The sequence below is a fragment of the Pongo pygmaeus genome, chromosome 7 (assembly GCF_028885625.2).
Source record: "Pongo pygmaeus isolate AG05252 chromosome 7, NHGRI_mPonPyg2-v2.0_pri, whole genome shotgun sequence".
NCBI classification, from domain to species: Eukaryota; Metazoa; Chordata; class Mammalia; order Primates; family Hominidae; genus Pongo; species Pongo pygmaeus.
The window spans coordinates 19,724,212-19,741,861 of record NC_072380.2 but is presented as its reverse complement, the minus strand read 5'-3'; the positions used below and the strand labels follow the sequence as shown (position 1 = coordinate 19,741,861).

At 40.1% G+C, this 17,650-nt stretch overlaps 1 protein-coding gene across 14 annotated transcripts in view; it reads left to right on the top strand.

Annotated features, from left to right (window-relative positions):
* Positions 1-17,650, top strand: part of CSGALNACT1 (chondroitin sulfate N-acetylgalactosaminyltransferase 1) — a 357,330-nt gene that overhangs the window by 107,035 nt on the left and 232,645 nt on the right. Inside the window, exon 4 of one of the 14 annotated variants that reach the window (XM_063668554.1) lies at positions 3,652-3,743. The exons of 12 other annotated variants lie outside the window; for them this stretch is intronic. The gene's annotated coding sequence lies outside the window, so the exon portion shown is untranslated. Of the gene's footprint in view, positions 1-3,651; positions 3,744-8,651; positions 8,792-17,650 lie in introns of those variants that run through there. One more of the 14 variants, XM_063668564.1, reaches the window with a different exon arrangement.

Here is a 17,650-nt window from a genome sequence, read left to right as displayed (position 1 = left end):
GGTGCCCATTTGATTGCATTTGATTTAGCTGAAAAAATTAAGAGCTTCACTATTGCTCACTTATGCATAAAATAATGTACTAATTACTAGCTCTTCTCTCATTCTTGAAACTAGAACTCCTCCTGAATCTTTTGAAATCGACTTTGAATTATTGACCAGATTTGAAAGCATAGTATTGACAAGTACGTGTCTTTATTTCACACTGCTCACAGTTTTCAAGAAAAATCTAAATCTATTTCTTTGTCTAGCTTTCAAATACTTCTGAAGGGGTTAAGATTTTAATAGTTGCAATTTGATTCTACAACCTCATTGATCAGATTATACTTTTATTTAGTTTTATGTATTGCCTGGTGCCTTGCTACTCAAAATGTCATCTACCCACCAGGAGTATCCTTATTAGAAATGCATAATCTGAGACTCACCCCAGAGCAACTGAATCGTTTTAACAAGATCGTTGGTGATGCTCATCATACACATGAAAGTTTGGGAAGTACTGTTCTGGGCTACTGACCCTGTATTTCAGAAAAACATAGTAAAATAGGGCCCTACCTCACAGACCTTTTATATTTTATGTATTATGAAGATGTAGCTTCATATGTTACGGTGAATGTATTCCCTACCAGAAAAATTTTACTAATTTTCTGTTATTAGAGCTTACAATTAAGAGATACATAATGCCTCCCCCTCCCCTTTTTTTTTTTTTTTTTACTACTTGGAACGCATTTAATTTCTTCCTTTAATTAGAAATAAAGCCTAAAACTTCTACTATTTTTAAGAAGAGTCTTGGCTAATCTGTAGTAAACGAACAACCTCAACCCTCACCCGTGGCAATAGGCTTGATGCTGGGTTTTGGGGTGTATGCATATTTTATCATTCCCCTTTGATTATTTTGGAAATTGCATGTATTCGTAACTGTGAATTCTGTATATAATTAAGTTGTCTTTTCCATCTTTTTAAGTACTTGGAAAAACTAAGGGATTAATTACACAAGTAAACACATAGGACTAAAACAGCATTTCTTTAAAAATACATGATATACAGCAGCATTCATGTTGTCCTTCTTCCTAATTAATTCCAGAAGGCAGAGTAAAAAAAAACACTGGATTTGTTATTTTTTGCACAGATCATGCTCATGTATAGAATACCAAAGATTCAGGGAGAATAAATCTTCTGGTTCCCATCTTCTAGCCAAGCAGTCCCTTCCTTAGAGTGACTACTCTTAGAAGCTTTCTTAGCTAATATCTTAGCTAATATCTACACCAGGAGGTTCTTTGTAGTCATACCTAAGAAGATGGCCACCAACTTTGTGATCCTGGGCAAGTGACTAAACCTCATTGTGCCTCCATTTTTCTCATCTGCAAAATGGGAATATTAGAATCACTGAGAGGAACAAATGAGATAATTGAGATAATTCATGTACATTGCTAACAATTATTGGCACACAAAATACAGTAGACAAATATCAACTATTAATGTTACATGTGAGTGTCTGTCTTCACTTTACTGTATAGACATACACAGTAGAGTACTATTGTATATTTAAATACTTTGCTTTTTTAAACCTAACTGTGTGAGATCTTCAACACTGTAGAGTTTGATTTATTAGGTATAGTGCTACTGCATTTGTTCTAAAGTCTCTTCCGTATTCCGTTTTATGGATATAATTTATCCAGTTCTCTGTTAATGGACATTAAGGTGTTCACATTCTTTTTGTTTCTTTGAGACAGGGCCCCACTCTGTCACACAGGCTGGAGTGCGGTGGCACCACCATGGCTCACTACCCACTCTGTTGCTCCAGGCTCAGGTGATCCTCCCACCTCAGCCTCCTGAGTACCTGGGACTACAGGTACCACCATGCCCAGCTAATTTTTGTACTTTTTGTAGAGACAGGGTTTCACCATGTGGCCCAGGCTAGTCTGGAACTCCTGAGCTCAAGCGATCCTCTCTCCTTGGCCTCCCAGAATGCTGGGATGACAGGTGTCAGCCACCGTGTCGAGCCAGGTTGTTTCCATTCTTAGGATTTTATAAAAAGCCTTGGTGAAATGGATGTGTACATGTGGAGATGTATCTGTAAAGGAACTTTCTAGAAATTGAATATAGAAATGGTCAAAGTATAGGCTTTGATTTTAGATATTGATGAATTGCTCTTCACAGAATGATACGCTCCTTCCAGCAGAGAATGAGAGTGCCTGTTTTTGACAGTTTGCCTGTAACATTAATTTTTAAAATGCAGTTTTGTTCAGCAATAATAAAAATACGCATCCATACTTGGAAATTTGATTAACGTTGCTAGATTCTTTGGAACAGATTGAGTGGTAGGAAGATAACACTTAATGCTTTATTCTTAAGTGTTGGAAGGAGCAACAAAGTGGTCTAGTGAGCTGTTTTTAGAGGAACGGTATAATATGTAACACATTGTCATTATATTCACTAACTCCCAAAGTATTCTTGAGATATTGAAACAAAACAAAGAGCTTGAATAGAAACCCTGAGCAACAATGTATTTACTTTCCACTTGCAGCAGAGCTTGGCCTTTCAGATGCTCCTTAAAGCGCCTTGGCTCAGCAGTACTGTCTCTTGTGTCCAGGGTCTGAGATTGGCACAACACAGAGTGCCTTTCTTTTATTCAAATGTCTCATTATGCAAATTATTGCTGCCAGCCAAACTGCCCATATAGCTTTTGTTTGGGATGTAGGTGAAAGTTTATTCTAAATACTTGCAAATAATAATATAATCTCCTAAGTAAACCAGTCCCAAAGCTTGTATCAGCATGTAATATCCTGTACCGTATGACCTGTACTTGGTAATGTTGGGGCAATTGAAGATATTTGCAATTCCTTTATCTGTTTTACATTTTGTAAATTATGCAGCCATTGAATTTTACAGAGTTCCTAATACACCGCTCTCTTGAAACAAAACTCCGATCTGTGGTAAGAATTAGGATTAGCACTGAGATGCACATTGGTAATCCATTTGGCAGGTGATCACTGGACTCTCTTAGAGTATTCAGATGAGCTGAGGAATTGAAAGAGGAGGAACAAAAATAACATGCCAAGATACAGATAAACACATGGCCATTTATATTTTTTGTTTGCTTAAATATTTTTTGAGACAGAATCTTGCTCTGTCGCCCAGGGTGGAGTGCAGTGGCATGATTCCAACTCAATACATCCTTGAATTCCTGACCTCAAGTGATCTTCTTGCTTTGACCTCCAAAGTGTTGGGAATACAGGGATGAGCCATTGTGTGTAGCCTCGTGTAGCCATTTTTAGTCACTGGGGTATAAAATCAGGAGATACTTGTTGGATAGCAGGTGTGTTGAACATGGCACCTGGTCAGGGTGAGAAGCTGTGAGTTGTCAGCTAACGTCTCCCAGCCTGATAGGAAGGCCCTAGCTGCTTCAGTACTTCAGAAGCTGGCCTTCAGGGTGGCCTGTGATGCTGCACTCAGCTGCTGTGAGATTTGCTCTTAGCCCAAGCGGGCTTCTTCTTTAGGGGACCACTAGGCTTATAGGTGCTGGGTGGTAAGCTGAGCCACTCAGCCATGTAGCTTTCACCATGTTTTACAGGCCAAAGGAGGTCATGCATGTATTCTTGGTGTAGAGCTGAGCACCAAAACTATTTATTCAGGATTGTTGTTATTTCTCCTTAGCAACTTAGCAAGATCGGGACACTGAGGAGGTGTGTCTCTTATCCCCCTCTTTAGAATCGAGGTCAACACGATAGATGGCGGTAAGCTTCAAGGTAGGTACCATTTATGGAGCTCTTACTATGGGCTCGGTCTTTTTGTCAATTGTTAACTGTAATAGGAGATGGATATTTATAGACCCCTTTTATAGATAAATTGAGTCTGAGAGTTTTAAGTATTAATAACATGTGCCAACAAGTAAGGGGGCACCAGTGAAATTCACAGACGGGGCTTTCTTGTACTGAAGGTGGCGTTTCCTTATCCACTATGCTATTCTGTCAGCTAAAAATAAAAGTGCCTATACCAATTTAAGGGGCTGTCACATCCATTGGACACAATTGTTTCTTCTAAAAAGGACTCATTATTACTCCTAGTTCCACTACCCTTAATGTAATTATGATCCATTTTCATGTTGCAAATGATTTTCAGTATCTCTTCAAATTATCTTTATTACTTCTCTGAAAATTCAGGCTTAATTTATTGACAAGTTGTCAGAATTGCCCTTTAACTTTTCAGTGATCAGCAAAATCACATGGGGTGTTTCTTCAGCCTCTGGGGATGGCTGGAGCTTTGTCTCTTTCTCTGTCGGCAAGGTCATTGTCTAATTCTCCAGATGCATGCCAGGCAGTGTTCTTATTTTACACACACTTATCTTGTATTTCTAGTATTTTTCTCTTGTCAGTCTACCGAGTAATATTGATTTTTGTCTTCATTACTTCTTCCCATCACTGCCAATTTTCTTCACTCTTTGTGTTCAACATCTCTTTTAAAGTGTTGTTCGATAGTCTTATTCTAGATGTGTTGATTTCTCACTCTTATTTCTCGTTATGTTTCTTTTAATTATAAGGCTTATTGTATTTTCTATAACATGCTTTTCCCTCTCTTTGCAGGGTGTATTGTTAGTTCTCTGGTGGGATTCTTTTTACCGTTTGCCCATTCCTTTTATCCTCATTTTTTTCTAGGCTGTGTGGAGTTTGGAGTTGGTGTGGGGTGAACAGAGAGAGCCCAGGCCAGCACTTCCCTGGGGGAACTATTGGGTAATGTCAGGGCCAGGGCTACATTTGATCATCCAGGCTGCTGCCATATCATTCTCTTCCTACCTGTCCCAGCAGCAGCTGCCAACACCAATCACAGCTTTCCCCCTGTGCTTGCAAGTCAGGCAGTGCCCACAGCATCAGTGACCCAGGACTAGACTCTGGCATCCAGTCTTTCATAATGGACTTACAGCTTCCATTCATTGGTAGGCAAGCTGTGCTTTGAACCAGTCATTTCGTACCCACGATCTCAACCTTACGCCCACCCTTCGAGGTTCCTAATTATCTGTGTTTGACAGCTGTGGAAATGGATGCTCTGGGAGGTTAAGAACCTTGCCAAGGAGCATGCAGCTTGTAAGTGGCTGCGCTGGGATTCTGCCTCCTGTCTGTGTGACTTCATAATCTAGACAATTTCCACCACAGCAGCTTGTTCTCTGACAAAGGGAATCTGGTGCTTGAGTGGTTTTTTTTTTTTTTATAGCTTTTGTTATCTTCAGTTGGATAGTACCCTCAATGTCTTCATTAGAGGATGTTTTGGCTATATCCCACTGTTGTATCTTAATACCATTGCATCATGCTCCCTAAAGTTACTCATTTTTCCCTGTTTGACTTATTAATAATCCAGCACATTGTTCCCTTTGTTCATTGTATTAGAATCAAATAACTGGTGAATCCTGTTTCCCGGCCTCCTACCTTGGTGAGAGCAGGCCTAAATTAATTAGAATGTTTTGCTCTGAGAGTCTAATCATATCAAAATCAAGGTTATTGATGATTTTCTTTTTCATGAATTAAACTTTGATGATTAGAAGACTTTTGCATAGATCCTTTCATTTTTATCAAAACTGGATTTTTACTCTTAAACTTGTATCTTGCCCAGACAGAGGCTCCTGCTATTTACACAGGAATATTATTACCTGGCTGACGGCATGTTGGGATAAGACTTTTATGGATATAAGATATGCTTCAGTTTCATAAAATACTTATAATGATTTTTTTTTTTTTAACTGCAGTACAAGATCTTAGATTAGGTACATGAGGTCGTTTTCAGTTCTGTAATTCTGGTTTAGAAGCAGCTTTGGCTTCATGACGAGATGACTAGCAACATTTCCTCTTTTTTTTTTTTTTTGAGATGGAGTCTCGCTCTGTTACCCAGGCTGCAGTGCAGTGGCACTATCTCGGCTCACTGCAACCTCCGCCTCCTGGGTTCAAGCAATTCTCCTGCCTCAGGCTACCAAGTAGCTGGGATTACAGGTGCATGCCACTATGCCCAGCTAATTTTTGTATTTTTAGTAGAGATGGAGTTTTACCATGTTGGCCAGGCTGGTCTCAAACTCCTGACCTCAGGTGATTCATCCGCTTCCCAAAGTACCGGGATTACAGGCGTGAGCCACTGCACCCGTCCCCTCTTATTACCTTTCTTTTTGAGAGGTTAAGAACTGTTTTTCAGGTTTATTTTTTTTCTGATGAAGAAATTAATGTTTGTGAAAACAAAAAAGAAATATACTAATGATGGAAAATATAGAAAATCCAGAAATATATAAAGAATAAAATGTTACCTATAATTTTACCTGCTAGTAACATTACAGTGATGATCACTATTAATTATTTTGGTATATTTGCCTTTAATCCATGTGTGTGCACTGTGTGCACACATATTTGCAAACTTGAGATTCCAGCACATTTAACATATATCATAAATTTTCTATTAAAAACTCAAACATAATTTTAATGTTAGACAATTGATATTTTATAAAATCTAAGTGCCATAACTTAGCATTCTCCAATTTTAGGCATGTAAATTATAGTTTTATGAACAATGCCTCTATGTACACATGAGTGCATAGACATCTTTGTCCACATTCATGACTGTTTCATTTAGATTCATTCCTCAAAGTAAAATTACTAGGTCAAAAACTAAGACCACTTTAAATATACTTCATACTTGCCAAATTACTGCTAAATTATTTACCTGAGTGACTGAGCCAATTTCCACTGCAGCCAGCAGCAGGTGGAAGCCTGGACTCAATATTCTGCAACAGGCATTGCGTGCTATCCTGGTTAATTTGATCAGCAAAAACTAATGTTTTCTCAATTCTCAGTTCTTTATCAGTGAATTTATTAAACTTCAGAAAATCTGTGTATTAACCTTTTCACTACTTTAAAGAAACTTTCTACACTTTTTTTTTTTTTTTTTTTTTTTTTTTCCAGATGGAGTCTCACTGTCTTGTCCAGGCTGGAGTGCAGTGGCACAGTCTTGGCTTACTGCAACCTCTGCGTCCCAGGCTCAAGCAATTCTTTTTTCTTAGCCTCCCGATTAGCTGGGATTACAGGTGCACACTACCACACCCGGCTAATTTTTTGTATTTTTAGTAGACACAGGGTTTCACCATGTTGGCCAGGCTGGTCTTGGACTCCCAACCTCAAGTCATCCTTCTGCCTTGGCTTCCCAAAGTGATGAGATTACAGGCATGAGCCACTGAGCCTGGTGAAAGCTCCCTACTTTTTAATCTGTTGAAGTCTAGTATGTTTCTTACAGCTTGTAAAACATCTTTATAGATTAGGGATATTGACACTTTATTACATTAGCTGAAAGCATCGTCCTAATTGGTTATTATTGGCTTTTTTAAATGATTTTTTAATGTTTAATTTGCTAATTTTTATTCAGTATTTTAATTTACTGTATTAATAGTTCATAATATACTATATAACATACAATTTACTATATAAAGGTAAATTTACTTATTCAATTTACTAATTTTAATTTTTAAGTAGTCATGTATATTTTGTGTGTGTGATTCCTGCCATCATTTTAGAAAATCTCACGTCCAGAATGACTGTCAAAATTTGACTGTATTTTCTTCCAGCTCCTCTAATGGAATTTTAAAACCTTAACTGTATTATTTACATGGAATTTATTTTGAACTATATTTTGAAATGGAGAAAAATCTAACTTGATTTTCCTTATATAGATAATCTGTTGACTGACCCATCAATTTTTTTTTTGTTGTTGTTGAATAAGCCTTTGTATCCCTACCACAGCCATTTTTTGTTTGTTTGTGACAGGGTCTCACTTTGTCACCCAGGCTGGAGTGCAGTGGTGAAATCACAGCAGCTCCTTGCACCCTCGATTTCCTGGGCCCAAGCGATCCTCTCACCTCAGCCTCCTGAGTAGCTGGGACTACAGGTGTGTGTGTGCCACCATGTCCAGCTGATTTTGTTTTGTTTTGTTTTGTTTGTTTTTGTAGAGATGGCATTTCACCTTGTTGCCCAGGCTGGTCTCAAACTCCTGAGCTCAAGTGATCCACCCACCTCGGCCTCCCAAAGTCCTGGGATTACAGGCGTGAGACACTACTCTCAGCTTCCCCATAGCCTTTTGTCATCACTTCATCATGTATTAATGTCTTTTATAGCTTAGGGTCTGTTTCTATGCTATTTGGTTTTGTTGATCTGTTTCATATTTACCCGAGAATGATACTCTGCATTATTGTAGCTTTATGTTTTATTTCTTGAAGTTGTATTCTTCCTCCTTACAATTATTTTCCAGAACTTAGTCATTGTAACCTTTTTACTTTATATGAGTCAGAGTCATTTTGCAAGATTCATTCTCTTCTGTCTTCCCTGGTCTCTACCCGTCCTACAGCAAAAACAAACAAAATAAAAACTAAAGGGAAACACAGATGTCGCTAAGATTTCCCTTGGAATTGTGTAAAGCTAACCAAATGATTCAGGCAGAATGGAACTCTGTTTTAGTGCCTATCCAACAAGCCGTTTTCCTTTCAAACAGAAGCCTCTTAGTTTTCAGTACTCTTCCTAATTGATACTTTTGTCCAGTTAGACACAGACATCAGGCGTTGCCCAAATATCTCCTAGGGAAGAGGTGGTCGGACTACATGGTTTTTACGCTCATAAAGAGTTGCAAAATAAACCAAAGGGGAAGATGAGACAGAAACCTCGTGGAGCCCACAAAGCTGAAAATATTTCAGTATCTGGCCCTTCGCAGAAAAAAATTGCCAAGGACACTGTGCAGCAAAGCCCTGGCCAACAACCAGAAGGCATTTGGGGGTCACATGGTAATTAGGAGCCATTGCTTTGCTTTCTGCCTCTTCTGTACATTATCTAGGAAGGTGTGTGTTTTGTAAATGCATTTAAGGCAGTCTTACGGGAGGGTATGAGTGAATGCCTACAGGTTTTGTTTCTTTCTTTGTTTTCACCCTCGTATTTCGATATGTTTCATACATTTAAAAAGGTACGTCGAGTGTGTGTTGTGAAACATTTTAAAAAATGTACTTCTTTTTGAAGGATCGTGTCCACTCCTGTGGACATCTTGTTTTAATGGAGTTTCCCATGCAGTAGGACTGGTATGGTCACAGCTGTCCAGATAAAAAACATTTGAAGAGCTCCAAAATGAGAGTTCTCCCAGGTTCCTGCTGCTGCTTCAAGTCTCAGCAGCAGCCCCTTTTAGGAGACATCTTCTGAACTAGATTAAGGCATCTTGTAAACCTGATGTGATTTGGTTTATTATCCAACTAAGTTCCATCCATTATCACTGGAGTAAGCCCAGACTCCCCAGGACAGGTAGGGGGTGTGGGCATAGAGGGATTGGGTGAGTCTGGCATTGTGGTACCTGGACAAAGCTCAAAGATGTGAAGGTCTTGTTGGGAGGAGAAGTGAAAGGGAGAGAGAAGGTTCCTTTAAAAAAAAAAAAAAAAAAAAAAAAAAGACAGGTCACCATTACTGGTAGTACAGGTAGACTTCACATCCTTGGGAGACTTGAGAACTCCATGGAAGGAGAGACTTAAGAGAAATGGATTAGAAAATGATCCTGCTTCATGTTTTAGCAGCCTAAGTCTCACAGGATGAGTCTGAACTGTAATGGGTTTCTCTATGGTTTCATTTCTGTGTCGTGGAAAATGATTGTTCAGGCACTGAATCCAGCCTTTTGGATAATCTGAAAGGAAAAAAATAAACAACCAAAACTTAAGTCTTAAGCTTATAATTTTATTTTGTGAAATACAGAAGGTGTTGGCTAAAGATTTCACAATCTTTTTTCAAGTGTAGAATTGTTCAGGAATAGTGTAAGGGCCTGCAGAGTTTGGTTAATAAAATTTATAGCAGGCAAGTCAGGCAAAGACCAAATTTCATGGAAAAACTTCTGAAGCAAAGTTGTTAGAAATTCAGATTAGATTCGAGTGTGCCAGATCAACTACTGAGAAATGCTATATAGTGCTTCTCTCTTGAAAGAATCTGCTTAGAATTAATGTTGTTATTTTGTGATGCAGTGGGGGACTGATTCTGAGTTTGAGTCCAAGCATATACATTTTCCAGATGTAATCATTTTACCTAAGTAAATGAAAATATGGCTATGTTTGGGACTCAAAGTTAAATTGAGAATGTGTTTAGCAGCAGTTTGATGTTCAGTCAAGAATATTCTAGCAGCTGAGTTCCAAGGAGTCTTTGGAGAATTTCAGGAATCAAGGAGAAAACAGTGAGATTCGAAAGTTGGGGGAATTACATGTGTGGGATCATGTGCTTTAAATTTGTTGCATAGTCATTTTCCATACATGTGTAATATATGTAAATGTACATATGTATAAATACATTTCATAAAGTGAGCAAAATATACAAATATTACACTGATGAGTGGCTGGCAAGTGCTAGAGGTTGCGATGGGAGATGTTAATGAGCTATTTGCTCACTAAAGTATCATTGAGGGAAATCAAATACCTTATGTATTGTTGCTATTTCCCCCCAGGTGCATTGAATGTTTAAAGCTCTCATCAGCAGGTGGGATCGTTTACTGAGCTTGGTTGAATGGGCACGGTGGGGAGCCTGTAGTCCCAGCTACTTGGGAGGCCGAGGTGGGAGAATCACCTGAGCCCAGGGAGGTCGAGGCTGCAATGGACAGTGATTGTACCACTGCGTTCCAGCCTGAGGGACAGAATGAAACTGTCTCATTAAAAAAAAAACCAAAAAACTGTTCTTAAAAGTGAGTGTTCCAAAGAGCATTTTAGATAATGCAAATGGATATATCGTTATAAATTCAAGAAACTCATTAATATTTTGCCATTTGTTTATGATGACAAGGAGCGGGTCAGAGCAGTTGCACGTTGTGGTTGGCCTGATTAAGAAAAGCAGCCCTCTTCCCCTGGAGGTGGAAGAAGAGAGGGAAGCTTTGTCAAATGTTAAATTACCTGCCCCATCTTCCTGACTCCCAAGACTTGGTATGATACGTAGTTTTCAATATTCGTTACCCATTTTGAGTATCTCCTCCCTAGTCCTGCCTTGCAGCCCTCAATGTTGCCAGAACTATGGAACTATGTGCCCTGGCCAGGAGTGATGGGGGTACCCTAGTTTTGTGACAGTCCTGTTTCCACATTGCTTCACATGTGATACAGTAGATTTTAGCAACTCTTTGGCTTCTTCCTGGCAGTGGTTAATGGTGCAATGAAAATATTAGAAAATAAAAACCGTTCTGTGGAGAATTGGGAGCAAAATTCTCATTAATCCAAAAACAACAATAGCTAGCATATTTTCCCCAGACCCCATGATGTAGACATGTTTGTCTCTCATTGTTTAAATACAACCCTTCTTAACCAAGGGCAAGCATGCTATGCCTTTCTCCTCTCCCATTTGGATATAAAGCCTGTTATTGTTGATTGTTCTGTGGTTGGGTCACTTGAAAATGAGATTTCATTTAAGTAGAACATTTTCATTACAGGATAACAGGCCTCTTTAATTTTGTACTTTTAGAGGGGCTAGGAAAACATTCGTATTTACTCTCAATTTTCCCCTTCAGAGTCCTGAAGAGGCAGGGGAGGAGTCGTTAGAGAAGAGGTGATCATGACATACCTCTTTATTGGTGAGCCATAAAAAAAAAAAAACAGAAAAAGAACACAGAAAGTAGGCATTTATAGTAGTAAAAGCCTTTTGCAAATTATGTATGTGGTAGTTTTAACTGACCTTGGAAGTTGTAACTTTGATGTGCAAAGTAAGTCTCGGTGTATGCTTTTACATCAGAATGTGGCCTTTAAGAGCAATGATCATCTATTGAATTTACAAAATACCTTCCCACAGGCCTGGTTCAGCTCTTTCATGGTGGAGAGCAAGTGAATTGACACTCTGTCTCTAGCCTTAGGGAAGTTACCACCCAGTGACTATAGAACAGGATTCTATTCCCATTCTCAGTTCTCTTATATAATCACTTCTTGCAAAGATCTCATAGAACTATTTAAATTCCAGTTGGGTTGGTCTTTTGTGCGTTTCGATTTTATTCAATTATAATACATTTTAAATATTTCTTTGCCCCTTTTTGTTAGCCTTTTCACTTGTTCCCTTTCTGATTCATCCAGTTCCTTTTACCTTATCTTAGCATAATATTTTAATGCTGCTGAGAACCAGAAATAACTAGAACAATTAACTGAAAGTAATCTTACAGGGCAGGAAAAAGAAGCCGAGGTCCAAGGTTAGGTTGAACCCAAAGACAAGTGGGCACCGATGGGTGTGATTGCCACTTGGGGCAGTGCTTTTCTTCCCTTCTGGGTGGGTTTGTCTGTTGCCCATTTTCTGCTCTGCTTTTTGGAGCAGCAGACACAGTTGAGTCAGGGAGGGCAGCCTCTCAAGCCCAACCTCTCTCAGGAGCTGACATTTGAGCTGAGACCTGAAGGGTGAGGTGGATGTGGCTGTGCTAAGGAGGCAGGCAAGGGAGTTACAATACAAAGCAGGGTCTGGGAAGCTAGAAACGAGTTTCCTAGCTTATTTTAGACAGTCATTGGTCTCAAGAGACTAACAGTTTAGGTTGGTTGTCAAGGTTTTTCTATACCTTTCATCGAAACTTCCTCATATCAGTTGACAAAAGCCAGTGAGCTGCTCAGCAGACCCACTGCTGCTTCCTTCGGTTTAACCAGCAGTTTCGACCTGAGATCTGCTCCAGCTAACTTTGAAGGGACCTATTTAACCCATCCTGCGGCTAACCTCAACTAATATCAGCACTGGGCGCTCACTTCTTCTATGTTTGTTTAAAAAAAAAAAAAAAAAAACTGGTCAGGCTGATTTCGAGAACATTCTCATATAACTCTCAGGTTGTAATTTCCCTTGTCAGTTACAAATGATCCTCAGAAGTCGGTCCTGCAACAGCAGTGACAAACTGATTCCTGATTATTTGCCAATTACCTTTTTAAAACTCAGGCTCAGTTTTATAATTAGATCAGCCCTGAAGGGAAACTGCTTACTAGATGTGCTGCATTAGACTTAATTTGCATCGAATATTAACAGTATCTGGAGGCTTATTTTCCCTTGTATGCATGTGACCACATAACTGTTCGGCTAACATTAAGTTTTAAGTGCTTTTATTTTAAATATCAGCCTTCGGGGGGAATAATCAAGACCTAACAGAAGGGAAAATTAGGCTTATGACATTATCATACAAAAAAGAGAACATTATAAACCGGAAAGAGAAACAGTAAAATAAAAATCTTACCAAGTGCATATGGTAAATAAAAAAGAATGATTGCTGTGATTACTAAAATGACCAACTCCAAATTGAGAAAATAAAGGCTTTTGGTGGAAAAGAAGGGGGTGGTTTGATTTCCTACCAACTAGAAAAGGGAAAGTCTCTTGAAGCAGAGCAATTTCCTTGAGACTTTATTTTTATTTATTTATTTATTTTGAAATGGAGTCTCTGTCGCCCAGGCTGGAGTGCAGCGGTGCGATCTCCACTCACGGCAACCTCTGCCTCCTGGGTTCAAGCGATTCTCCTGCCTCAGCCTCCTGAGTAGTAAAGTGAGGGATTACAGGTGCACACCACCATGCCTGGCTAATTGTTGTATTTTTTTTTTTTTTTTAGTAGAGAACAGGGTTTCTCCATGTTGGCCAGGCTGATCTTGAACTCCTGACCTCAGGTGATCTGCCTTCCTTGCCCTCTCAAAGTGCGATTACAAGCTTGAGCCACCATGCCTGGCCTCCATAAGACTGTTTAATGAAAATAGATGATGTAGCATGTCATTGCTTTCTTCAGTGTGAAACAATTGTCTCAAGGATTTTGATTAACCTGTGAAAGCATCCACATTCAAATAGTATTACATAAGGTAAAAAACTTTACAAGACTCGGGAGAAGGAAGACTCTAAAGTTATTCCTATTGCTTGAATAAGGAATTCTAGAAGGATGTTACCAAGTTCTCACTCAGTTTGGGGACAGCACTATTGACTGTATGTGACACCAGGGTAGTTTTGCTGGTGTGAACATCGATTTTGGAAAGACAGGTCTTGTTCAGGTATACGAAAAATAATTATGTCTTTGTGGGACTTGTCAATACTTTTCAGAGACAGAGCAGCATAGAATATAAAAAACTGTCCACCATTTTCTATGAAGTGACTCCAATTATATAAAGTGGTGCTGATACAGGTACTATTTTCTCTTGGATTTTGGTATCTCTTACACAGTCGTTTCCTCTTAAACACAAGGGATGTGCTCTCAGACCCTCAGTGGATGCCTGAAGCCACAGATAGTCCCAAACCCTATATATATTATAATTTTTTTAATATATACTTGTCTATGATAAAGTTTATCAGGCACAGTAAGAGATTACCAACAATAACCAATAATAAAATAGAATAGTTAAAACAATATACTGTAATAAAAGTTACATGAAACTGATCTCTCTCTCTCTAACTCTCTCAAAATATCTTATTGTGTTGTACTCGCCTGTTTACTGACCATGGTTAACCTGAGGTAATGGAAACTGCAGAAAGTGAACCGCCGATAAGGGGGACTACTGCATACAGTTAATGGGAATACTACCGTAAAATCTGAGGAATGGTGTGCAAAGCCTTTTAAAAATGAATGAAAAGGCTCATGCCTGTAATCTCAGCACTTTGGAAGGCCGAGGCAGGTGGATCATCTTAGGTCAGGAGTTCGAGACCAGCCTGGCCAACATGGTGAAACTCTGTCTCTACTAATACTACAAAAAAATGGGCCGGGCATGGTGGTGCACGCATGTAATCCCAGCTACTCAGGAGGCTGAGGCAGGAGAATTGCTTGAACCTGGGAGGCAGAGGTTGCAGTGAGCGGAGATCACGCCACTGCACACCAGCCTGGGCAACAGAGCAAGACTCCGTCTCAAAAAAATAAAACGAAAAGCTGAAAAGGGAAGTGGAAACATTTCCTAAATGCCCAGTTTGGATGCCTCACAACTGTGTCCCTCTGCCCATCCCTCCTTTATGAAGCGACCTCAATATGCCAAGAAAGTGGAGCTGATCTTGAAATGCCTGTGAATGGTGAGGGGAGGAGCAGTAGGTATCTGGTGAGACTACAGACAAGGGGGAGGCAACAAGGAAGTTGGACACAGAAGCAGCCGAGGTTCACCCCCAAGCCCCTGACACTGACAGACAGATGGCACATGTATGCGGCGGTTCAGATCTGCCATTTAGGGCAACAGGCCTAGATCAAAGTGTTGAGGAAAAATACCAGTAGGCAGGTAGGACTTGGTGTCTAAAGTGAGGGCAACAGACATCAGGAGATGCTGTAGGCAAGAGTAGACATTGAGGAAGTTGGACAGAAAAGCAGCTCAAACACATCCCTGCCCTTTGCCTTGCATGGGCTTACTCGCCAAGGGGTTCAGACAGGTGCCCAGAGGCTTTTCTACCAGTGTGGGCTCAGGAGAGGACGGGCAGCTGTCTTCTCCCTCCCTCTCCTCCTGGTCCGCTCTGCCCTGATGGCCAGGCCCAGGGCACTGCAGTGAAGCAGGAGGTAAACAGATCTTATTTATTATTGAAAGCAAAGGACCATAACCACTTAATTACACAATCATTTAGAAATTTGCTGTACTTAAAACATACAACATTTACTTAAAACACTTAACATGACCTGTCTTTCCAAAATCGATATGACAGAGTCCTGACTCAGATGGTGTCTGATTAGCACTACTGCTTTTAAAGTGTTATCATCATTATATTACATTGTATTCTCACTTAAATATGACAGCTGTCTTAGCTTGGGCTTCCATCACAAAATACCATAGGCTGAGTGGTTATGCAAGAGAATTTTCTCATAGTTCTAGAGGCTGGAAGTCCAAGATGAAGGCGTGGGCCACTTTGATTCCTGGTAAGGGCTCCCTTTTTGGCTTGTAGACGACTGCCTTCTCTCTGTGTGTCCATATGGCTGAAAGAGAAAGCAAGCTCTCTTGTCTCATCTTTTTAAAGAAAAATATTGAGACAGGTCTCACTCTGTTGCCCAGGCTGGAATGCAGTGTTGCAATCATGGCTCACTGCAGCCTAGACCTCCTGGGCTCAAGTGATCCACCCATGTCAGCCTCCTAAGTAGCTGGGACTACCGGTGTGCATCACCATATCAAGTTCACTTTTTAATGTTTTGGAGAGACAGGGTCTCATTGTGTTTCCCAGGCTTGTCTGGAACTCTTGGGCTCAAGTGATCCTCCTGCCTCAGCCTCTCTCTGCTGGGATTACAGGCATGAGCCACCACACCTGGCCTCTTGTATTTCTTCTTGTAAGGGCGCTAATACTATCATGAACATCCCACCCCATGACCTCATCTAAACCTAGTCACCTCTCAAAGGCCCCATTTTCAAATGCCATCACACTAAGGAGTTAGGGCTTCAACATAGGAATTTTGGGAGGAAATAATCCAGTCCATAGCAACAGCTCTTGAGCCAAAGACATTTTATGTATATGAAAGTAATATGTTTTCAAAATGAAGAAACATGATGTAAAGTGTCCTAGGTTTACTTAATTTTTAGGTAAAATTATAAATTTACTAGCTTATTTTGTATTTATGAAAAATTAAACCAAAGAAACTCCCAAGTCCCAGAAGGGGCTTTATGGGTTTTCCATAGGCCTTTAGGCAGCATCCCTGGAGGCTGTGTTCCTCTTACAGGAAAGTAGGAAGGCACCAACCCTCAGTTGGGAAAGAAGTCTGATCCCTAGGGAGGAGGTTACTGCAGCAAGGTTGGGCCCCAGTCCCAGAAGAGCTTTGCATGCCACCAGTTTTGAATGCCACCAGTTGTCCAGAAAGAAAGGTTTGAACCCCTGTTTGACTCAAGAACCAAGGCATGTGTATCAGTTTCTCAGGGTTGCTATAACAAATCACTACAAGCTAGATGGTTTAAAACAACTGAAATTTACCGTCTCACAGTCCTGGAGGTTAGAAGTCTGAAATCTGAAATCTGAAAGCTAAAAGTCTGGAGGGCAATTCTCCCTGTTAAACCCATAGGGGAAAACTCTCCCTTGCCTCCTCCCAGCTTCCAGTGGTGGGATTCCTTGCTTTGCAGCTGCATCTCTACAGTCTGTCTTTGCAGTCAAATTTTCACATTGTGTTGAGGACAATAGCCATATGGGATTAAGGACCTGCCCTATCTCAGTATAACCTTGTCTTAAGCCATTACATCTGCGATGACCCTATTTCCAAATAAGATGTGAAGTTTTGGGGCTGAGACTTTAACATATCTTCTTTAGGGCACCACCATTCAGCCCATAATTGTATGGTAGAAAGCTTTATGTCTGTAGTGTGGGTGAGAGTAGTATGTTTATCAAGCAGTAGGGTAAGAAAGGGAAGGAAAGGACCACAAAAATCGAATGACTCATACTGTGTTAGATACTTGGAACTCTCCAACCTCGAGACTCAATGATAAAGATTCACCGATGACCTGGGGAAGCCCCCTCAATTCAGCAGGGATAATCAAGTACCTCCTGTGCCAGAGGTCACTCACTGGAAATGTTAAAAAAGTTACATCATTTATTTTTACCAGCCCCCAAACTCCCTTTTAAAAAGCCCTCAGCTGGGCACGGTGGCTGACACTTGTGATCTCAGCATTTTGGCAGGCTGAGGTGGGCAGATCCTTTGAGAGCAAGAGTTTGAGACCGGCCTGAGCAACATGGGGAAACCTCATCTCTACAAAAAATAAAAATAGAAAAATAAA